Below are 25,310 nucleotides of genomic sequence, written 5' to 3'. Positions count from 1 at the left end.
GTCTCGGGGTACTAATCCTGCGAATCTGACTATAACTTCCAAGTCTATTCCTTTACCTTGCTATCTGTTAGTAACACCCTCAGTAGAGTAATAGTCTTATTTCGTAAGACTTTATCTCATCCATCCAGAATTTTTACTGGCTTTTCCTTCCACAATAAATCCCATTGAAATTCCAGGGTCTCTTCACCCAATCAAGGATAGTACCCAACACCCCTTTCCTTGACATTGGCACCAGTAACACCTTATGAGCCTCTACCCATGCTGGGGTAAAGCTAATCTATAGGTCCCTAGCCTAATCCTGGTTACAATCTCACAAGTCTATCAAATCTAGAGTAAAAACTCCTCTTTCTTTCCCAAATTATCTTATCCTTTATAGTCCACCATACTCGAAGAAACACAAAGTCTCCAATCCTGGAACTCCACGTTCTCGTGTTTAAATTTGCGAACTCTTATGTCCTTTAAAATAAAGCAGACTCTCCTGCCCTATCAATCCTTAAGTACCTCATCGGTTCCCCAAACCAATTCTGAACTAGAACACTTTCCGTCCCTCTTTCACTTCTCGGAGTGAGTACTTTTCGTTCCCTATCTCAATAAAGGGTCTCAATTCGACGCTATCGACTTCGGTGCTCCACATAGACATATGGTTTCCCTTCGTACATACGCATTTCTATTATATCCCGCTCACACAAACCAGAGTGTGTTGACCTAATCCATTGAGTCACAACTTCTCATGTCTACTCATCTTACCTGCAATCTAAGGTAATCCCACCTTTACGGTTTATAACTCTATTCTTCCATATTAACTCCAAGATACCCTAGAGTCATAATAACCTTTCTGGCTTTTGATTATCATATCTCATTTGCTAGAAGAATTAGGCAGTGCGCCTCCTGGTATACAAATTCTGGTCTTAACACCCATTCAAACTTCCCGGAGGCAACAATATAAGGGGTAGCACAAGACTCATCCAAAATCTCCCCCTCGTCGCCAACATCCATCGGATCACTCCTCCAATCCTCATATCTTAACCTATCCATGCTAAAATGGTAGGATTCTTAACCATTCCTACAAGATCTTCTCTCTATACTTTATTGCTCATAGAGGTATATCTACCAACTATCAGTCATAGATTCTATTCCAATTCCGTATCTCATCTGACTTTGCTATAGTACATGGAAAATCATACAACTGGCACATACTTTTTCCACTTAAGGTGTCAGCCTCCACATTAGTCTTCACTAAGTACTAAGGATTCCAATGTGGGTCCTTCACTAGCAACCACTGACGCCTTTGTCTCATGGTCACCCCCCCTATGAGTGACAAAACGCTTTAACTTCCATGCTAGTGTACACATTGTAATTTCAGGTTTTAAGCAAGGACAGTGTCCATCATGCTGTCCTCCTGTATCAATCCATCACATGCATATTCTAATACCATAGTGTCTAACCTCTGAAAATCTGGTACGCAACTATCCATTCAGAAAAAATTTAGGTTCTTACGGTACTTCAGTTAAGGTATGGCTGTCCTCGAAGAAGCTTCAAGCAGTAGCCGATGTGTCTTACTGGTCTTACCATGCTTCTCACCCCTAAGATGTTCCTTTAACAATTTCCTTATGGTTTCTATCTTAATTACCTCGTACATGATCCCATAAATTCCCATAATGCGACCTTGAATATCCTTTGGGGAAATAAGAAATTATCCCTTATGGAACCTTACCTATAACTGTGTTTTCTTAGCCTTAGTATTAGCAATGAAGTTGTTATTCGAGTTTTGCTTCTAACTGGGAGTAATATGAGACATCCTTACTCAATCTGAATACGACTTGTCCATACCATTCCTGTACTCCATGCTTGTCGAACTTACCTAGGTCGCTGAAGCATTGGTCAGTTTAAGAGCCTTCAATGATAATCCATCACATCTTACTTGGTGCAAGAAGTAATACTTGAAATGTCTCTTTCCTTGGTCCTCAGCTAGTAATAACTAGATCGAGGGTCAATTCTTGAGAGCATTATCCTATCCTCGCAACTGGGCAATGAATCCTTCATTCTTGGCAAATGGTGTTGACGTGTCCCATGATGAGATGCTCCGTCTAATCAATCCTCAAGTCAAATACTTCTTCAACTGAACCTTTAATTCTTTCTGCTGAGCTAATGTCAATCTTCATGATGTCACTGATACCGATTCTATCCCTACCTTAATCCCATAGCACATTCAATTTCCTAGACGCGACAACAATCCCAATCTTCATTTGAGACCTTATTGGCTGATCCAATCTTCATCTGGCCTAACTGATATAATTCTAGTGGTACCCTCCATGATAGCTAGGCATCCTGTAAACGCAACTGGGCCCTTTCCTTTTAAACTCAGAGGTCACCATCATTTCTTACAATCCATGGTTGTCCTTATTTGGCAGAATAATCCATACTCAGGTTCACATCAAAATCCTCGTATAACAAGCTCAATTAATTATCGTTGCTAACTTTCTACCAGAAATATTCTAACACATCTCCTGGAAATTACCAATTTCCCCAGGCAGACACTAAAAGCTCAAGCTCCATGGTGTGACAACCATATAGCATGTGCAACATATCTATGTCTCTACGTAGCATCACACTCAATCAACTCAATATAAAAGATTGGGAACTAGAAGGCTGACCTGCCGCCTCTAAGGAACCAGTTTCAGGCTATGACTGTGTCGAGATGGACACTCGAACTGGGGTCGAGCTATCTGTACTCTTTGATTCTTCTGTCTTTGATTTCAGGCAATCCTTCTTGACGTGCCCCACTATTCCACATAAAAGAACATGCCTTCACTCGACAATCTCCCAGAAGCCATCTCCTGCACCTATCGTATATTGGATAACTTCTCTAGACCTCATTGCTACCCTGGCGAACGCTCTGAATACTATGACCCCTCCTGTCAGGACCAGGAGTAGTAAAACTATCAGGGGTCTTTTTTTATGGTTACTGGGCCTTCGCCCCTACCTAATCCCACAAATGGGGATACCATTACCTGAGCTTCCTGCCCTACGACACTCTTACTCCATGTCTCATCTCTCGCTTCCTCTACAGCAAGGGCCCTCCCTACTGCCCGACGTAGGTAGAAATCTCATGTACTGAAGTGATCCTAACGCTCTGGGCCATCCTAGAGTTCAATCCTCGAATGAGTCCTTCCTTTTTTTGCCACATCCATTGGTACCAAATCAAAAATGGATTTGGATAACCCATCAAATTCATTGACATATTATGTCACTATCTTACCATCCCGAACCAAGTTCATAAACTCATTGGTTTTCGCAATTCGAATCGTATCACAGTAGTATCTTTTGTCAAACGATTGTCTGAATTCCTCCCAAACCATCTCGACAACATTCCGGGTTTGGGATACCATTTCCCGCCACGTTCGGGCATCCTCCCACAGCAAATACAGGCCCAAACCATTCTATCATTGCCTACCACCCCCGTATAGTCAAAGATGGAACTAAACATGTCCATCCACTGTTCAACTCTGAACAGATCTAGGCCTCCCTCGACGACTGGAGGATACTGCTTTTGAAACCTTTCGTACAATTATTCCCATCTATTTCCACCCTCAGGTTAAACTGAAATTGGTGCCATTGTTGTTAAATATACGGAGCAGCGTTGCCTGATGGAGCCTGCTGTCTTAATCACCTAATCTCCTCCTCTTGATTCTGCAGTCTTGCTTGCATTCCAGCCAACATCTGATACCAAATCCTGGGGAAGATGGAGGGTTCTGACCCTGACTATCATCCGTAACCCCCACACTAACGATGCAAGGTCCAGTTGACTACATTGAATACATAATTTCCAAATCTGTCTGCAGTCAACGACCAAACCTATCAGTCCTGATACTCTTATCCAGAACCATTTCATGAGCAGGCCAAATAATATGGTAGCAACACACACAATATACATATCAAAACACCAATCTATAACGTTCATGCATCAATTATCATATCCCATTCCACCAAATACATTTATACAGATCATGCTCCCTATTCTAGCATGCAAATAAGGCACATAGGTTCAATTTAAACAATTAACCACATAATCATGTTATTAGATACCAAATCGTGAGTCGAGCTTATCTTTAGTGGCAAGTGTACACGCCTAGCCGGTCTTCAGGAACCCTTAAACCTAAATCACTCTAATACCAAGTTGTAACACCTTGGTTAACCAAGTCCATTACATTGTGTGTTTAAAATAGTGCTTAACTCGCTAAGCGAATCATTTGAACTTAAATGTGTAATTAAAGACTAAGTCGAGGTCAGGTATTAAAAAGTTTGGTCAACAAAGTGATTATATTTCATTAAAAATATTAAGTTTATACACTGGATCCCAAAAATTGGTTACAGACAGATAAACAATAAAAGAAATACAAATTACCTGTCCTAAGCGGCAAAATAGGGTTCAACCTTAGTTCCTCCCATGCTATCCCGGCTGTGGAGGTTGAGTAGGCTACATATGTACACACCACCCCTAAAGATCTCCAACTCATGGCTGGACCGGCTATCCCTTCCCCTTACATGCACCACATAGCACCCGTGAGCCAAGGATCAGAAAGAAAACTTAAATCAACATGCACAACTGAGCAACAGTAATAATAACAGTAAACTTAAATCAATAAATTCAATCAACAACAAGATATAAGAAACCATCTTAACGGTAATATTCAGCTCAATCAAATGTATAAACCAAGCTCATCAATCAATACAATTAGTTAAGTGTCAGTGACACTCCTGTTTATTGTGTAACGTTCAGGCCTGACACCCTTAGGCCGAGTCCTCTGGTATTATAGCTGACCTCGGCACGCTTAGGCCGGGCTGCAATTCGCATGCTTGCTATCGACCCCCGGCGCCCTTAGATCGACCTTTAAAATAGATATAATCACAAATACACATTGCACAACAAGCAATCGAAGGCAACATATACAAGCATGCCTATCTAGCTATTCTCAGGTACAGATATATTAACAATCATAATATATTCATTAACAGGGGTCTAGGTTCCATCCACAACCCAGGTGCAGTTTTCTTACCTCGAGTCCCGAGCATAAGGTGTAGAGCGATCCCTAGCATGATCCTCAATCCCGAGCTTTATCGGTAACCCTAGTCACAAAGAACCAATGGATAACTACTAAAACCTAAACTGATAAAAAGATTTAGAATAACATACTAGCCTCCGGAACATCTAAATCTACTAAATCGGGTAGTATAATCCTTCTCGAGGACTTAGATTTGACTCCCTGAGCCCAAAAACTTGATTTGGCTATTTCTCCCAATTAGAGCCGTGACTCGCTCCCTAGATCGTAGCACGCTACAAGTTAGAGAGCCCTAAGGTTCACTTCTGGGGGACGCAGGCCGCGGTGCGCCTCTACCTACGCCGCGATGCCTGGGAAAAATTAAGAGGCTCCCAGCCTCTTCGAACACACGGGCTATGGTGCCTGAAGAACAGGGTCGCGACTCGAGCCCAAAACCCAGAAAAACCTGCATATTTTCACTACGTTTTTCCTCAGCCTAATTCATCAATATCCATCATAACATACACCAAATCTAGAATTGAGCCTCTACATCTCCATAATATACTCAGAGCAATACAATCACCTAGAAATCTAAGGAAAATCCCCCAGGAACTAAAAATTCAGCAAACCCTTTAAAACTTGAAAAACTTAAGAGAACCTATACTAACCATGGACAGTCACAAAGATAGCTGAACAGAAACTCATAATAAAACCCTTACCTCAATTGAGAATCTAATCTTGAGATAAATCCCAAGACTTCAAGCTCCAAGCTTCCTCAATTCTGAACCAACTTCCTAAGGTTTTCACCAAGGTTTCCAAGTGCACCCAAGCCTTAGAGAGAGAAAGAGAGAGAGAGAGATAAACGTAAGGGAGAGAGAGTTGTGGGATTTTCTGGATGTTTCTGGATAATTCCTGAAGCCATTCCCTAAGTATATCCCTTAACATAAAGACCCAAATGCCCATGGTGTTAACTCAGCCGTTTTATTGCCCTTAAGGGCAAACCCATCATTTTACCACATTTCCAGCTAATCCTTTAGTGGTCCTATAAGTTCTCAATTAATCCCAAATACTCAACTAATCACCAAATAATTGTCCTTTAACCAATAATTCCCAAATATACGCACTAAGTCCCCGAAATACCTCTATGCTCGTCCCGAGCCGAGTATTGGACCCCATTGTGACTATTCCGCAAATCCGCTCACCAGGATCGCCTTGAGCCAAATACTACAAATATATCCACATACTGATGTGATCTCAATCATTTACACACATATAATCAAATTTATTCCCTCAATGGGCCAAAATCACAAATATGCCCTATTTAACAAGAACAAGCCCACAAGCATATTTAATACTCATAAACATGCATATATATATATATATCCATATTATCATATAAATCATGTATGCCACGTAGTCACACATTTATTCAATTAATTTCACACATATCCAATTAGGCCCTCTTGGCACACTAATTAAGGCACTAAGCCTTAATAGCATTTTTGGGACGTTACATAAACTAAGTGACAATCCTAAGATTTAATTCATGCTTTCATATGCTAAACTCTCCACTAATTTAGTTGGCAAAGTGATTTAGATCAATAGGTATTTACATGGTTGTAATGTAGGCTAGGTTAAAGGTATGGATTAAGATGGATTTTGTAAGCTAAAACCTTAAAACCTAGCTTGCCTTGGACCTCATGAACTCATTATCCTCTACCCATTACAAGTGAAATCAATCCCTCCAACTCACTCATTATTACTCAATTCCCTTGTTCTTTGAATACTACACTTATATGCTCAAATATAGTTACAATAAAAACTACATACAAACTTATTTTATTCATAATTGACTATATATATCTTATTTTTAATTTTTTTTCTCTTTTATTTTTCTATATATATTTCTGAGTAAAATGAAAACAAACTAACTTAAAGACAATACAATTAAAATAAAAAAAATTGAAGGTAAACAAAAACATAAACACAATTAACAAGCTTGAGCATATAAGTGTATAAGAATTTACAATTATGAACACCTCAAGAACCAAGATACTCTTTCCTCCCTTCCCCTCAAACTTATCTCAAATCATATCCAAGACAAACTAAGCCTAAGGTTTGGTGAGAAAAAAATTATATGGGAAATTCAAAAAGGGATTGGCTATCAAGTTAAGGTTAGATGAACAAAATAGGGGAATAAGCTCAAAGTTTGGTCACTAGGGATAATGGTTACATGGTAGGCATAAAAAGCTCAAATGGTCCAAGAAAAATTGCCTAAATCCTCTCTAATTCACTAAGCCTCATAGGATTTTGCCTCAAGGGAATTATCAAGCTAATTCCAAACACATAAACCTTCATGAATACTTAGCTTAATCTAGGGTTTTGGGGTTTCATGGTCAAACTATGAAAACTCATTGGGGTCACACTCTCGCTAAGGATGGGTTAGCACCAAAAACATTAAGTACTAAAGGCTCACTAATACACAAGAGTTAACAAATATTGAAATTTTATTTATTATGAAATTTTATCATTGAGACATCCCCACACTTAAGACAACCATTACATAAATTGATTCCATTACAACCTATACTCTAGACTCAACACAAAATACACCTAAACAAGACCTAAAACTTAAGAAAATAAAATAGCAATTTAAACAACACCCCTAAACTTAAAAGAGAGCAATGTCCTCATTGATACCCAACACAAAACAACAACAAAGACCAATAGTAACAATAACAACAAATAGTCCAAAGAAAAACTAAATAAAAACAAAAGGCAAAGAAAACTCCCTCCAATCACTAGTTGCCACCATCGACGTCCTCATCACTAGCCTCATCTCCATTCTCAGTGCTATCTCCTCTCCAAGGCGCTAGGTTGCTATTCTAGAATTGAGGCAAGAACGAGAATGTCTTGGTTAAGTTCTTCCCAAGCATGTTTTGTATGGAGTTGTCATGCACTTGTGCATAGCTCCAGTAGGCATGCTACTACAGATGCATAAAGTGCATCATGTCCATCATTTGACTGTAGTGAGAGTCAACCACATGGGCAACACTAGAGGAAGCGTTAGTAGGCGTAGTATGGAGCTCATTCTCAATTGGTGGTGAAGCTAGCGGGCCTTGCTCGACATCGGGGGCAACAGAAGGGCGTTCCCCATGTTTCTTTGAATCAGAAGGCCTTAACACTCGAGCTATATCATATGGAGTGATGCGTCTGTGTACATACTTCTCATGACTCTGTTCAAACATAGGGACGCTGGCTTGGCGACATATGTGTGTGATAAGTGAAGGAAAGAAGGTATGTCACACAATCTAGCTTGCACATTCTCTTATCTCTTGGAAAATGATCTTGCCCACATTGATGGTGTGCCCGCTGATGATGGAAAATATAAGGAACACCCTCTCCATGTTAATGGTGGAAGTGTGCATAGTAGGCATGGAACTATTCTTGACAAAGTAGAACCACACCTTTGCTTTGGGTGACAAGAACTCCCTTCAACATGCAAGTGAACCTTGGGTTGACGGGGATATCAATTGAGTGCCAGCAACAGTAAGATCATCCAACACTTGTTGGCATAGTTCCCAATCACAATTATGAAACATGGCTGTATAATCATCTTCTTCAATATTTGGTAACCCATAGAGATCATTAATGACAATAGATGTCAATGGGACTTCTTTCTCTCGAATTGTGACAACTTGTGATTGGGTTGGCCAAATGTTATCATAAAATTCACGCACAACCATATCATTAGGTTCGAGTTGAGGACTACAAAATAATTTCCAATGAAGTGCTTCAATAGGAGTACCAATATAAGGGGGCACCTCCTAGCAACTTGCTTCTGGCCTTGAGGCATTTTCAACAATGAAGCAAAGCCAAAGATGCAACCCCAATGTTTTCTTACCAAAAGGCCCATGAAATTTAAGAAAAATGCACCCCAAGATATATCGAAATAGCCCTGTCAACACAAAAGTCTTTGAGATGCACTCAAAAGTCTTCTCAAAACACAGCTAAAATGCCCAGAAATTTTTAAAAATAGAAAATATGCACAATAGAATCTGAGATACCATCCCCGCTTCCTTACGATATGACCAAATGGAACCCCTGTAATTATCGGCTCAAATCTGACCCATATTGAAGCAACAGTCAAGTAACAACCACTGTTATAACACCTCAAAGCTCAAGTACCCACAGATTGGCAGCGTGTGAAAATGACCCCAAAATAAAAAAACAAGAACAAATCCATTGTATGCCATGAGAAATAAGCACCAATCATTAACTCAAAATTGCTTCCTATTGTCAATAATAGTAACAACAAACCTAGCAGTAAATTTACACTATGGGGTCGTTTGGTATGCAGGAATCTAGACACGGGAATGAGAATCTGAACACTTTCCCATATTTGGTACTGGGTTAGCATTTTTCTAACCTGGGAATCTGTACTCCAAGGGTTTTAACTTTTCCTGATTCTAGGTTCAAGTGAAACCCATCAGACAAGTGATTTTCAGATACCCAGGAATGTAAAACACTTCAAAATTATTATTATTATTTAAAAAAAAAAATCTTAAACCAATAATTTTTTAGTTAATGACTTATTTTATTTTTGAAGCTTATAATATAAAAAAAAATATACATATATCAAACTATAAAATGATAAATAATATTTGTTTATTTAAAGAAATTGATTTGTAAAGCCTTTATATCATTACTTTAGTTTAAAATAACAAATAAAATATTATTACAAATAAAACAAGGGTATTTTTGTAATTTTAAAAATTATACTTGATTTTAGTATTCAATAGATGTATTTTTTTTAATTCTGCTAAAAAATATTTCATGAGTAAAATTGTTTATAAATTATTTTGATGAAATATATTATTATATTAATTTTATGAAAATATGAAAACTTAACAGATTCCTATGCACAACCAAACACTGAAAGTGATATTCCCAGGAATCATAAATAAGATTACAGTGCACAACCAAACACAATGATGTAAGTTTCCAGACTATCAGATTACCCTCTTCAACTTTCCCAGTAATATGAAAACTGTGAACTCCTCATACCAAACGGACCCTATAGATATACTCAAGCACCCAATAAGTCAAGGAAAAAGGAGCCCACTTCAATCCAAAGAATCGAAGAAAGGGGAGAGAAAATAGTAAATTCAAGTTTGTTGAATTCTCTCTCTGTCCAGAATGCTGGAGCATCATTTCAACAAAATGGTGTAGAAAAGTTAAATGTCAATCCTCCATCACCCTTGTTGCAACAACACCAAGATCAACAAGAAGAAGACTTTGTTTTCCAACATAAAGAGTCAATGTTAATGGAAGGGTACACATATGAAGATCCTTTTTTCCCACCACCCCTCCACCCCATTAGCATTGTTCCTTGGTATCCATCATGCAGATTCTTCAAAAGCAATCAAATTGATCATTTAGTCTCACCAATTCAACATCACGCCAAACTTGAGGGCGTCCACAATGAAGACCCATGTTTGAGGGCATATGACACACTTTATGGGCAGAAGCCTCTCTTTGATGTGTGCTTCTCCACAAAGTCAAGCCAATGAGTTTAAATCAAGTGCTTCTTTGGAGGCAACCCAAGTTTCTAATTTTTGTTTTTAATTTTGTTTTAGTATTTTAGTTAAGTTCATTGCATTTCCTTTATTGAATATTTGTATGTTTGTAAAAAAAAAAGGGGTTTCCTTGTTTTCTTGATGTTCTTTCACTTGGTCCTTTGTGTTAATTTTTTCTTTCAGGTGTGAAAAAGCAAAGAAAATGTGTTTTGGGAGTAATTACAGGGTCATGCTTCAATGAATACAAGAGTATGAGTTGGGAGCAATTATAAGCTCATCATAATTATATGTTTAAATAAGTATGCAAAATGGTTGTGAGAATTAATGAAACAATACTTGGAAGTTAAAATAACGCAATCAAACTTTGAAAAATTCAAGTTCGTATAAAAGTGAAATTTGTAAATGAAAACCGAGCTAGTACAATAACTCGAGTTGTCAAATATGATTCCAAATGAAACTTAAGAAACTAACATAAAAAATAAAATCTATAAAATCCTGGTCCTAACCAGGTACAAGGTCTGAATAATAACAGGTATTAAGCTATAAAACCCCTGGTCCTAATTAGCTACAAGGCCTGAATAATAACAAGTAAGCTTTTAAGCTATAAAACCCTGGTCCTAACTAGGTACAAGGCCTGAATAATAACAGGTACGCTATTAAGCTATAAAACCCTGGTCCTAACAAGGTACGAGGCCTGAATGATAACACGTTGGCTATTAAGCAATAAAAACATGTTCCTAACTAGGTACACAACCTGAATACTAACATGTAGTTGTTAAGCCAAAACTTAAATCTGGCTGAACTAGGCTCGATCCGAGAAGATAAAATCAACTCGGAAGCATTTTTAGAAAAGTAGACGTGTAACGCCCTACTGCCTTAGAGCCGTTACTAAGTGAGTTTAAAACATGCAATTAACTCGCTAATCGAGGTTTTAAGACAAAAGTGTAATTAAACCATCAACAGAGTCATATACTTTGAAAATAATTTCATTCATTGAAAATTATAAAGTGTTTAACATTCAGGATCCCAAAATACTATTTATAAGTATTTACAACTCAAAAATATGATTAAAGTCGACTAAACGACAAAACATAATTTAGTACAACACATCTCCCAAAAATACCCCTGGCCGTGGCAGCCAGGTAGGCCAAACATCTACGCGTCGCTTCACGCTTTCCGTACTCATGGTTGGTCGACTTTCCCCTTGCCCTTATTTGCACCATAGAGCACCCATGAGCCGAAGCCCAGCAAGAAAACCCACACAAGTAGATGACATATGAATTTCTATCATTCAGTATACAAATAATCCGCCAATGGGCTAAACACATACGACCATGCCGTCCCAGGCCCTGGGTTCGAGGTATACATCGTGAGGATATCCCAGGTATCCTATAAGGTCTCACCCTGGCAACTTGCACTCCATGTGCTAAACACTGCTCTCGGTCCCTTGCCGTTCTTGGCCTTCGTCGTTCTCAGCCCTCGCCATTCCCGGCTCTTGCTGTTCATTCACATATATGCACACATAGCATAACTAAACAAGTATTTAAACATGCATAAGCACAATCAATGGGGCTACGCCCTGCAACAGAAACTATAGGGCCTCGCCCTACTCTACGGGTACAACAGTTTTCTTACCTGTGTCCTGAGCTTCTTGAGAACTGAAATCCCGAGCACAGTCCCCTAACTCGAGCCTCGCTGAAAACCTAGTCACAACACATACATAGCATTCTCATTACTAACCAATTCATAAACATCTCATGGAACCAATGTCGTGCTCTCAGGACCTCCAGTTTCCCCACACAAGGTAGCGAAAGCATCCCTCGAGCCCCCTGAGCCAAAACCCTAAAAACACAATTTTCCCTTCCCAGAAATTGGCCTAGCGCCGCGGCACAACCCTATAGGGGCCGCGATGCCCAGAGTGGTGCCCTCCTCTTGATTCAACCTAGCACCGCGATACGGAAGAACAGGGTCGCGACGCTCATACTCGAACCCAGAAAACTGGGTTTTTCCCAACATTTTTCCAGAGCCAAAACTCTTTCAAATCAATACCTAAGTACTCCCAAGTCCCAATTAAACTTAAAATCCCAAATAGACAGTATGGCAACTCAGAAACAACAACAAGCTCAAATACCCAATCAAACCCATAAATCACCTAGTGGTTTAAAACTTTACAAAACTTAAACCACAGCAGCACATAAACTCCAGAGATGCATGAAACCCTTACCTCAAGTAGAAATTCGTTAAGCTGAACCTAGCCAAACTTCACCCCAAGGATCCACCAAGCAAAACACATATCATCTCCCAAGCTTAACATTTCTTAGCAGAATTGACTCAAAGAACTGAATTAGAACTTACCTTTGAACCTAGATCAGTCTCCCAAATCCTAGTCTTGAATCCCTTGAATTTTGGCCTAACCTCCTTAAAAAAAATTCACCTTAGAGAGGGAGAGGGAGAGCATCGAGTGGGAGAGAGAGAATTGGTTTCCTTTTTTTTTTTTCTTTTCTTTCTTCTGTTTTAGCTAAGTGTTTCTAGTATTTTCCCCAGCTCCTAACTGAGTATATCCAATTTCCCAAAATGACTCAATTATCCCCTTAAGTTAACCTAAGTCCTCATATAACACCAAGGGTAGTTTAGTCTTTTAACACATCTCGCTAAATCCTCGAGTATACCTAAAAGTCCCCGTTAATCCCGAAATACCAAATTATTGATAAGCTACTACCCACTACTCAACAATTCCCAAACACATTATAATATACCCAAAATACCCCTAAGTTCCTCCCGAGCCGGGTATTTGACCCCGTTGTGACTTTCTAGCTAAACAGCTCTCTAGGACCATCTCGGATCGACATCACAAATATATCACCACTCACACGTGGTGTCAGTCACAATATACACAAATATTACATTTATGCGCTCAACGGGCTAAAATTACAAATATTCCCCTAGCAACCAAATGAGGCCCACATACATATTTAATTCACCTAAACATGCATTCCTAACCACATATTTATCAAATTCACATATTAACAAAATAAATCAATTGTTGCCCTCCAGGCATGCTAATCAAGGCCCTAAGCCTCATTAGCAAATTTGGGACGCTACAAGACAACCTTGAACTTTGATCGAGGATAGCTTTGAATTCTGCTCGTTGTTAGTAGGAAGATAACCTCACAATCTGATCACTATCATAAAAGAGGAAAACTTCAAAATTGATCACCTACTAGTTGAAGGAATAACCTTAAACTCTATTCGTTCATCCTTTAAAGGAATTTCCACGGATGTTCGCCCATAATAGCCTAGGCTAGGTGAACAGGAAAGGAAGAGCATGCTCGGAGGCATACACAACTACTAAGAGAATCCTGCTTGCCCATGGGTCATCATAAGGAAACAACTCTTATTTAACATGTTCGCCTATTTACATGTAACTAAAATGAATAGGAAGAAGGAGAACTCGGAAACCATGACAAGCAATCTTCTCCCTTCTATGCCAAAGAAGTACAAGAACAGGTATAAAAATGAGATTTGTTCGCCCATTACAATCTATACTAGACGGACATAAAATGAAATGTGCTCAAAAGTCCTTTTAAGCTATAGTAATTGATTTGTTTGCCTACTAACATGGAAAATAATTTTTGTTAGCTTATTGTTCCTAACGACAAATGACCAGAACATGTACTCGTACCCAAGCACAACATAACAAGTGATCAAGGACCAAGAATCCTCAATCACTTGGGGGCATATAGGGTATAAAATAGAACCTAAAAGATACATTTTTTTACAAATTTTTCCAGAATGGTGTTCTATTCATTCTACCCATGAAGACAAAAATTGTGTCTGCTCGTGTTCTATTATACCATGAAGACAAAAAAAATGCGTGCAAAGCTATTCTCCCTTATGAAAAGAAAGAGAGATAATGACACATATAACTATACATGGATCGAATATAGCCATATATTGGCACACAAGTGAGCCAGATGTCTGTTCTTGTAACCATGCCTACATAATGTATAACGAACAAAGAAAATGAATATCTGCTTATTTTTATCCTCAAGAGGCAGTGAAGGCATTCACATGTGTCACAAAAATAGTTTGTTCAACCTTGGTTTATTGGAAAAGTAAACGTGATTTTTTTGCCATTATCTGTTCGCCTATAACTACATTCGTGGTGAGAAGCGATATTTCTTGTTCTCTTATACCAACATATGAAATGGGCAAAGAAACGAATAGAAAAAAGAAGGTCCTTTGGAGCCAGGAACTGCTATTGAAAAATATTGTTCCCTTCAATACCTCTACAAGGAGCGAACGGAACCCGTGGAGTACAAGAATACTATGTTTAAAGCATGCAAGGCTAACAAGAGTATTATGTTCACCTCCTTGTGTGTAGAAAGTGAAAATAAGGAATAAGTGAAATACGACAAAACTGTAAAGGAGGTCGTATTCGCACAGACTAGCCTATACCAAGCGAGTAGGAGTATAAAAGTACGTTCGAAACCATATGAAGTTATGGAAGTTCACTAAAATAGCCGCTTGCGATAGGAAAATCAAAGAGGGAGAAGTTTCTCTTGGGAATTTCCAAAGCCAAGTTGTATGTTAGTAAAATTTTACATGCAAAGCACGTCCTATTTGCCCATGTTCATTTATTTGGTGTTAATTAAGAGACGTGCAAAGCCTAACCTTTTATTGCTTAGAGGGAACAAGTAAAAGAAGAAAGCCACCTACCACTTAAATATTCTACTCGCCAATGAGTACCTATACTCATTGTATCATAATTATGTGAGGTTATTGCACGGATTAATATATGTTTGTTTATATGCAGGGCATTATATTCATATTCTTGTCACTTTGTGTACATAATAAAGGAACAAATAGAATATGGTGACTATCGGTCCTAACAGTATACAAGACAACATATACACAGAGGAGCTTTGTTTGTGTATATGAATATATCATGCAGGCGGTGGACAGAGCTGATCACCGATGTGCCTTCGTACGAACATAGGCGCACGAATCTTGTTCGCCTACTAGTTCCTTTTTATATGCGAACAGGGATGAAGAAAGAGACTACCAGGTTCTATTCACATATAGGCCAATGAATATAGATGGCTAGAAGAAAAATGTAAATATTTTATTAGTATAAGTGAAGCAAGTCATACATAGAATTTGATACAATAGTTTTAGAAAATGCCAAGGTTGTTTGTTGTGTTCGACAAGAAGGGATATGTTCATCCATAAACATACTTGAGAATGAACAAAACAAGAACAAGAGGTCCTAATCGCGCTTGCTGTTCTCACAAAATAAGCATGCATGCGCTAACAGACTTGTTCCCATAATGTAAGCCTAATACGCTAACTAAAGGAGTCTGGTCGTCTAAAGACACTTTTCTATTCTTAATCACTCTTAAAAGTTTGTAATGTGCTAACATACAAGTATAGTGTGCCTGTTTTCTTATATGAAGTCATTATGCGCTAAAAGACAAGTATAGTGTGCCAGTTCGCCTATATGAAGTCATCATGCACTAACAGAGAAGTTCTTCTACTTCTATTCACCCAAAGAAATTTCTTTCACTTCTATTCATTTAACATAGCTTATAGTATGTTAGCAGGAGGTGTATGGTCACCTAGCTATGTATATATACCTCTGTTCGCACAAGGCAAGCCATCACACACTAACGGGAGGACTCTTACTCTTGTTCATTTATAGTTGTCTGAGGAATGCTAACAGAGATGCCCGATCGTTAACCCTTTTTAAGTTTAGGCTTGTTCATTCTAGGCAGACTGTCTATGCTATTAAAATTAGCAAAGGAGTACAAAGTTGTCATTTATCAAAATACAACAATATTTGTGTTGTAATGTATTATTTACGGGCCAAGCCCAATAGTTTAGGCCCATAATTAAAATGTAACCCTAAAATCCACACTATAAATAAGAGGAGATGGGATAGAAACAGGGGAGGCAATTCATAATGCAAAAACTCCATTCTTGTACAAACAATCCTTATGTAATGTTAAAGTGAATGAGGACTGTAGAACAACCGACAACATAAGTTCGCCGAAAACTATGGTTCTTCAAGCTTAAATATTAATAAAAGTGACTAAGTGGATGTAGGTCATCTTTTTAGGGACAAACCAATATATGATATGGTGTTATTTATTTTGTTATATCTCAATTATTGAATCCATGCTCTTATGTTCTCAAGTTGACGAAAACCGCTGTCAACACATAACAATCCCCCACTTGGTTAAATACATCCTCAATGCTCTAGTCCAAACGATATTATTGTATAAATAATGTACCTCTTGGGTTTGAACCTTATCTTAGTGAAAACACTACAAAGCTTCTACCAAAATGCTAAGGTATTCTTAAAAGATTGAACCCAACATTCCGAGTGATAAAAATCGATAATGTCTCACACCATTACCCGATTACTCATGTTTTTTCCACTTTTAGAGCTTAGCACTTTTATGGCATTGTGCTTATCCATTCATGAACCACTTGAAGAGAAAACTACTACTCTCTTGAGAGGCGACACCACCTCTAGGTTCACATAGGTGAAATTCTTACTACATCTTTGCTACCTTTGGACATGCTTGTTGCTCTTCAACTAAATTTCATTAAAAGCCTATGGCTTAACCCTCATGTACAGTAGCAACCAACATTAACTCATCGTAGATGGGACTTTTAAGTCATTAATGTTGTAATTATTCCCTTATCAATGACTTGTTTTTTCCCATTGAACTCTACACTTAATGTATACAAGTTTTGAGTTGGGTTGCCATCATTGGGAAATCTATTGTTAAGGATTCTTAGTCTCGTCCTTCTATTTTTAGAACTCACCAAATCTCTCCCAAAAGGTTTGGTAAACAGATACACTAAGTTCTCACAAGATTTGACATACAAAATTGATATGACACTCTTTTCAATCAATTCCCTTACATATTCATGTCTTAGACTTATATGTCTAGAATTCCCATTGTATATCTTACTGTAAGCTCTAATCAAAGTGGCTTGACTATCACAATGTATCGAAATCGTGGATACATCAACCGTAGTTTTTGGTATCTCCATCATGAGATCTCTTAGCCACTCGACCTCTTTGTCGGTTGCCGCTAGAGCTACAAACTCAAACTTCATGGTTGAGTGAGATATACATGTTCGACACCCCCACAAAGGGTGAACACCCAACCGGTTTTGGAGAGATTAACTCCTGCACCAGATATCCAACTTGCATCGGAATATCCTTCAAGTATCTTAAGTAACTTAGAATATTGGAGGCATAACTCTTTGGTCCTTTTGAGGTATCCAAATACACTTTCCACAACCTTCTAATGTTTGATACTTGAATTGCTAGTAAACCTACTTAGTTTACTAATCGCAAATGCAATATTCGCTCAAGAACAATGTTCGACATACATCAAACTCCCAATTTCTCTTGCATACTCTAGTTAAGGCACCTCTCTTCCTTCATTCCTTTCAAGCTTTAGACTTGAATCGTAGGGTGTGTTTGCCTCTTTGATATTAAGATGACCAAACTTGTCAAGCATTTTCTCAACATAATGAGTTTGACCTAAGGCATACCCATCAACATTTCTACTAACTTCGAAACCTAGTATGGTATAAACCTCTCCAAGGTCCTTCATCTTGAGGTCAAAAGATAGAATCCTCTTTATTTCTATTATGCCTTTCATGTCATTACTTAATATCAACATATAGACACACTAGGATGACATAGTCATCACAAGTCTTAGAATATAAGCACTTGTTCACATTATTGTGTCTAAACCTGTAACGCCCTAAACTCCAGGGACCGTTACGGTGTGCCTTATAAACAGTGCTAAACTCGCTAATTGAGTCATTTGGCCAAAATTGTGTAACTAAGTATGATTAGCGGTTTAGGGGTTAAAATTTTTGGTTAAGATATAACGTTTCATTAGAACGTTTATTGTATACATTGGGATCCCAAAAATATAATTTAAAAGTCTATTACAAGAAAATATTTTCAGAAGGCCGATCTAAGCGGCAAAACATGGTTTAACCCTAGTTCCTATTTCAACCCTCGGCCGTGGCGGTCGAGTAGCCGCATATGTACACATCGTCACCTGAGCTCTCCAACTCAAGGATGGTCCAGCTTTCTTTTGCCTTTACCTGCACCACATAGCACCCGTGAGCCGAAGCCCAGCAAGAAAACTTAATATGCTCATGAACAGTAATAACATGTCATCAAAACATAAGGCACACGCCTAGCAGAGATAGCCCTATTCAAGCAAGCAAATGAGTTCACGTAATGCTGAGTATAACACAACAAACGATGATCATAATAACCATCCCGGGCTTTTAGCCCAAATAGAAGAGTGACAGTTGTAATAGTCACTGAGGTGGGTTCCGTTCCCAATAGCCATGTGACGATAGGGTCACCAAGGCTTTATAGATAAGTGATCATTTCACTAGCTTAAACGAGATAGGTGCTCGATGAATTATTCACCAATATAACCTATCGCATGACCATAGAGTAGGAACCATGGGATTCCGCTCCCTAGCCATGTGACAAGCCGTCACCTAGGCCTTTGGCCCTGGCTCTGAGTAACTAGCCTAGACTAGTCAAGTTATTGTAAGTTTCATCGACCTTAGTTTCGGTCCAGCATTAATGCCTTAAGGTCATTCAACGCTGATATCGATTAGATCTAATCTTTAGTTGGCCCTGCATTCATGACGCTTATGCCATTCTCGGATCTTAGGTCCGTAGTACGCGACCAGTGTCGACCCTGACTAGTCACTGCCATACACAAGTAAGCAATGCTACCAAACATATATCATATGTCAAATATCCGAATACAGGGCATTCAGCATGCTTACTAGCACAATTAGGATCATGAATAAACACAGAGGCTTAAGCTCTGGACAATCTCATATTAAATATTCACAGCATGCCTCAATCACATGTTTCTCGTGCATTACATGCATCACATTTAGACATCCAACATGCATCAAGAATAACCATGCATGTCACATATACACATGGTGCAGTTTTCTTACCTCTAGTTCGAGCGAGAATTAGAACAAGAACGACCCTTGAGAACGATCGATCCTTAATCCTTTACCAGTCACCTAGTCATAACCAATATAACCTCCATTAATGAAAATCAACAATAATAGGGTCTTGATCTAAACCCCACTCTCGGGACCCCGAAATGTACCCCCACAGTGAGTAGATTCGATCTCGGGCCTTAAGGATTGAAAACTCGAGACAAAAACCCTTAAAAACACTCAAAACGGGGTTCGGAAGAAGGCCCCAGCACTCTTCACAGAGCCAAACCGCCCTAACACCCCCTTCAGGTAGCGCTGTAGCGCTACCTCCAGCCATAATTTGCACAGAAAATTCTTCCTTCGATTCCACCATTTCTAACCCAAACCAAAAGCTTCCAAACATCAAATTAAGTCCCAAATTAACCCAAATACCACCTCCACATGTCCTAGGCACCACAATCCCAAGAACCCTAGCCAAAACTCCAATCAATTCCCAACTTTCCAACTCAAAAATCAGCTGGAACTCAACTTGGAAAACAGAGCAACAAAAAGAGTTCTAATGGCTAAAAACTCACCTCAATCTCAGCAACACACCTTCTTCAATGGTGGAGCATAACCCTAGCTTATCACAGCTTGGTTCCTTGGCTTGATTCCTCAAAAAGAGCTTGAAAATTCAAAGAAAAATGGAGGAGAAATGACTATCGGGAGGGAAGGGAAGCAACACTCTGTTTTTAACAAGCTTCTACAACCTTAATGGCTGATATAAATCCTTAAAGGTGAAAAGACCTAAATGCCCTCAAGTCTAAAATAAAACCTTAACAACCACCAAGGGCAAAATCGTCCTTTTGCACCTATTTTGTTAATCATAATTAACACCCTCCAATTCCTGCTATTCTCAATATTCTCAAATAGCAATAAATCATATCCCATTACCCTTTAATTCCCAGTAATGTTCTAACCATTAAAATCACCCCAAGACTCACCCCGAGCCCCAAACTTAAGCCTGTTATGACCAGACCGAACACTTGCATTTCATGATCGTCTCATGCCAAAAAGCTTGAACAAATCCACATATAATGTGGTACCATTCATAACTCACCCATATGCACGAAAATACACAATCACGCCCTCAACGGGCCAAATTACCAAAATGCCCTTATAGTTATAATAAACCCATATGCATGCATTTATCATCATATAATAATATAATTCACATAAACATGTATCTGATCACTTAATAACATAATAAATCAATTACGGTCCTCCCGGCCTCCTAATCAAGGTTCTCAACCTTATTAGGAAATTTGGGGCATTACAAAACCCATCAGAAATAATGGCTTCATCATACTTCTCATTCCATTGTTTTGGTGCTTGTTTTAAACCATATAATGATTTAACAAGATTACACACCTTATGTTCATTTTCCCTTAAAACAAACCCTTCCAGTTGTTCCATGTACACCTCCTCATCGATGTTACCATTTATGAATGCCGTTTTCACATCCATTTGATGAACATATAGATTGTGTATTGATGATAAGGCAAACAAAAATCTTATAGATGTTGTCCTTGCTACTAGTGCATAGGTATCAAAATAATTTATGCCATCATTTTGTCTAAACCCTTTGGCCACCAATCTTGCCTTATAGGTTTGAATGGTCTTATTAATGTTGCATTTTCTTCAAAATACCCACTTACAACCTATTAGCTTTGATCCTTGTGGTAGATCAAGAATCTCCTAAGTGTGGTTAGACACAATTGAATCCATCTCATCATTTATTGCCACTTTCCAAAAGATAGAGTCCCTTGAGGACATAGATTCTTAGAAATTTTTAGGATCATCCTCCATTTGAAGTACCATTGGATACTTCCAAGTGTCCCCCTTGTGTTTTCCCTCTACTATATAAAGAGTTTCCACTTGAGAGGTTTTATTTTGTGTTCCATTCTCTTTAAGTCTTTGGCTTCTTCTAGGCAATATCGGTTGCTCTAAATTACTTGAAGGTTACTCCTCTTGAGTTCCTTCTAATGAGATCGGTTCTTGTGACTTATTGTCACTATACAACAAATTCTCAAAGAAATAAAGGTCTCTTGATTCAATTATCACATTAGACTCCAAGTCTAATAGCCTATAGGCCTTACTATTCGAGCAATAGCCTACAAATACACATTTAATGGCCCTTGGACATAACTTTGTCCTTTTAGGCTCCGTGCTCTTGCAATAAGCAAGGCACCCCCACACTTTGAGATACCCTAGGTTGGGCCTCTTTCCTTTCCATATCTCATATGGAGAAATTTGATTCTTCTTTAGAGGAATCCGGTTTAGAATATGACAAGCAGATAACAGATGCTTCTACCTATAACACAAAACTCAAATTTGCATGTAATATCATATCATTTCAACATATGTTCTATTCTTTTTTTCCGCTATACCATGCATCTCACAAAACACATTAAATTTAATTGAAAAGTATTCACTGCCCCTATAACTTCTAATCACTTTAATTTTCTTTTCCAATTGATTTTCAACTTCGGCTTTATAGATTTTAAACATGCTAAAGACCTCATAATTATTCTTAAGCAACTGCACATATGTGAATCGAGAACAATCATCAATAACGGTAATAAAATACCTATATCCACATTTAGAACTATTCCATTCAATTCACATAAATCACAATGTATCAAATCTTACAAAATATGTTCTATTTCAACACTTGGATAAGGTTTCTTTATAATCTTAGATTTAAATACATAATTCATATTAATCATGCTCAACATCATTGCATACAATTAAACCACATTGGTCACTCTTTTAATTGTACTATATCGTATATGAGCAAATCTATTGTGCCACAAAGTAATAGAATCAAAGCCAAGGATATAAGAGAAAGATGTGCTTGCATTATTATCAAAACATGAGTCTTTGGTACACAGTTTCATCATTTCATCAAAGCCAAGGATATAAGAGAAAGATGTGCTTGCATTATTATCAAAACATGAGTCTTTGGTACACAGTTTCATCATTTCATCACACACATACCCTTTTCCCACAAATTAATTCTTCTTGGATAAAATTAGTTTGCCGGACTCAAACACCACTTTGATGCCCAGTTTGCTCAACAAGTGTCTACTCACAAGATTCCTACTCATATTAGTAACATACAACTTATTGGTCAAAAGAACTCATCTACCCAATACTTGTCCCTGCAAACATTATCATAAACATACATGTCACATGTTCATGAACATCTAGCTAACTTCCTTACCTTGAGTCCTTGCAAGTACATAGCGGAAAGGTTTCACAATAATTCATAAAATCAAAGTAATAAACTTTACTTTAATTTAAATTACTCATAAACATAGGAAAATACAAACTTGCATAAACCCTAGGCTTAGGTAATTCTAGCTCTACTATCTTATTACTTGACCTTCAAGTTATCATTGCATGGGCCATGCATACACATGTGGCACAATATGACTATAGGCTGAAACCCCTCTATAAAATCCCAAACTTCATCTTTTTATTCTGTCATGAATTATTATCCTAGCATGGATATTGTACAATGTCAAAAACTAACATAAAGAAAATCACCAAAAGGAAAAGCTTACCTTGCTTGTGGTGGCCGAATCTCTGCTGCCTTTTTCCTATTTCTTGCGCTTCAAACCCTTATACCAATATCACAACATTCTAACTTAGTAATACACTAGATGAGGAAAAACCAAACCATCAAAATTTAGCGCACTTACCCCTTCTAAGAGTGGTTGAACCTTCTATGCTCTTCTCCTTTGTTTGTTTGTATCCAAAAGCCTAATCATCCATAGCCAACCTCCATATTAATTATGTACACTAGAGAACTAACTAAAAGAAGAAAGAAAATCCATTACTTACCTCTTCAATCCTAACTTCTTCTTCTTCTTCTTTGTTTAGCCTCCTCTCTTTCTCTTCTTCTCTTTCTATGTCATGAGCCCTAGAGGCCCCAAGCTCTTGCTTACTTCTTTATATAAGTGTGGGGTGTAAGACAAGGAAAGGCTTGCTTACTTCTTTATATAGGTATGGGGTGTAAGACAAGGAAAGGGAATCTTTCTTAATTCCTCATAATTGGTTTACCAATTAGCTTTCCTAAAAAGGAAAGTTTTTCTCTCTTCCCTTCCTTCACCATCTACACGCCACCTCTCCCACTCTTACCTAATTATTTCATAATTATCTTGCAATTTGTCCAATTCAAATCTTTGGAATATTCTAGAGAATGTCTTCCCAATAAACTACATTTTCCTAAATTAACTCAAACTACACTCACCACTTTATTTCGATAACTCAACTTGCTAAAAATAAAATATTTTCATTAAATAGAAATTACTCCTCACTCACACGCCCATAGCTCTTCATTTCCCTTTATTTTATTAAAAAATAAAGCCATAATTATTTAAATCAAATCTCCCATAAAATAGGCCCTTGGAATAATATAGAAAATCCATTAAGTCATTCTTCGTTTTATATAAATCGTGTCAAAATACATAAATCTTCATTCTTTATTTTCTTTTATTCCAAGGATTAATTCCATAAATCCTTTAGTCATGTCTCTTAAAGATAAACTATTCAAAAATATTTCAAGAATGATTTTCCCACAAATCTTTTATGTCCAAAATGAAATAATATTCTTCAATATTCCCCTCTATTATTTTTGGCCCAACAACCAAAATAAAATAATAACTCAAGCATCTATATAATTAGAAAAATACCATACAACAAGTATTATTACAATTATGCAATAAATAAATAAAAAAAATTACAATGTAGATAATATCTATTGGGTATTACACGTTTGTTGACACAAACACTTTATTGTCTTTAAGACTATAGAACAGACCGCCACATGTTCTTTTAGGATGGTCAACAAACATGCAAACTTCAGTTTGTAATTCTAGCTTTCCTTCCTTATTCCTTAGAACATGAGCAGAACACCCCCAGATTCTGTAGTGGCGCAAACTAGGTTTGCGAACCATTTCATAATTCTAAGGGTGTACTTGGGGTGGCTTTAGAAGGTATGAAATTTAAAATATTATTAGCAGTTTAAATTGCATATCCCCAAAAAGAAGTAAGAAGTGTTGAATAACTAATCATTGAGCGGACCATCTCTAGCAATATGCAATTCTGATGCTTAGCAACACCATTTTGTTGCGGGGTTCCCAAGTGTAGCGCACCAAATTGTTTTTTTAGATTAATTAATTTTGTGCTTTGTTTTATTAATAATTGTTAAGAGTTAGAAATTGTTTTTATTGTTTGAATTGTTTGGTAGGAATTATGTGAATTTAATTGTTAGTTGTTTTATCTATTTACTAATTTAATTTGTAAGTAAGTTGAGTTTTGGTTGAATGCACCAAGGTGCATGGTAAGTAGTGATGCACATGAGCAATTGGGTGTGTGGATGTGTATAGTTGCATGGTGAGCATGCAATAGTTTTTCCTACACATTATTTCCTTTTATTTTATGTATTTATTTAATTATAAGAATTAAAAAGAAAATTAAAAGGAAGTGAAAGTGAGGAGTGGGGCGTGTGAAGCATAGTGGGAAAGAGGTGATTTCTTTTCCTATTTCATTTGGAAATTAAATAAATCAAATTGATGAAAATAATTCAAATGGGAAAAGGAGGTTGTCTCTTTTTATTTTATTG

At 37.7% G+C, this 25,310-nt stretch overlaps 1 long non-coding RNA gene across 1 annotated transcript; it reads right to left on the bottom strand.

Annotated features, from left to right (window-relative positions):
• Positions 1-22,470: 22,470 nt before the first annotated feature.
• On the bottom strand, positions 22,471-23,644 carry LOC133827487 (uncharacterized). The gene is made up of 3 exons (XR_009890182.1): positions 23,528-23,644; positions 23,386-23,446; positions 22,471-23,304 (listed from the first exon to the last, which is right to left on the bottom strand). It is a non-coding gene; the product is annotated as an uncharacterized LOC133827487 (long non-coding RNA).
• Positions 23,645-25,310: the final 1,666 nt, after the last annotated feature.

This window comes from Humulus lupulus, chromosome 1, assembly GCF_963169125.1.
Source record: "Humulus lupulus chromosome 1, drHumLupu1.1, whole genome shotgun sequence".
Taxonomy (NCBI): Eukaryota; Viridiplantae; Streptophyta; class Magnoliopsida; order Rosales; family Cannabaceae; genus Humulus; species Humulus lupulus.
The sequence above is the reverse complement of the archived record's forward strand: the minus strand, read 5'-3'. Positions and strand labels throughout refer to the sequence as shown.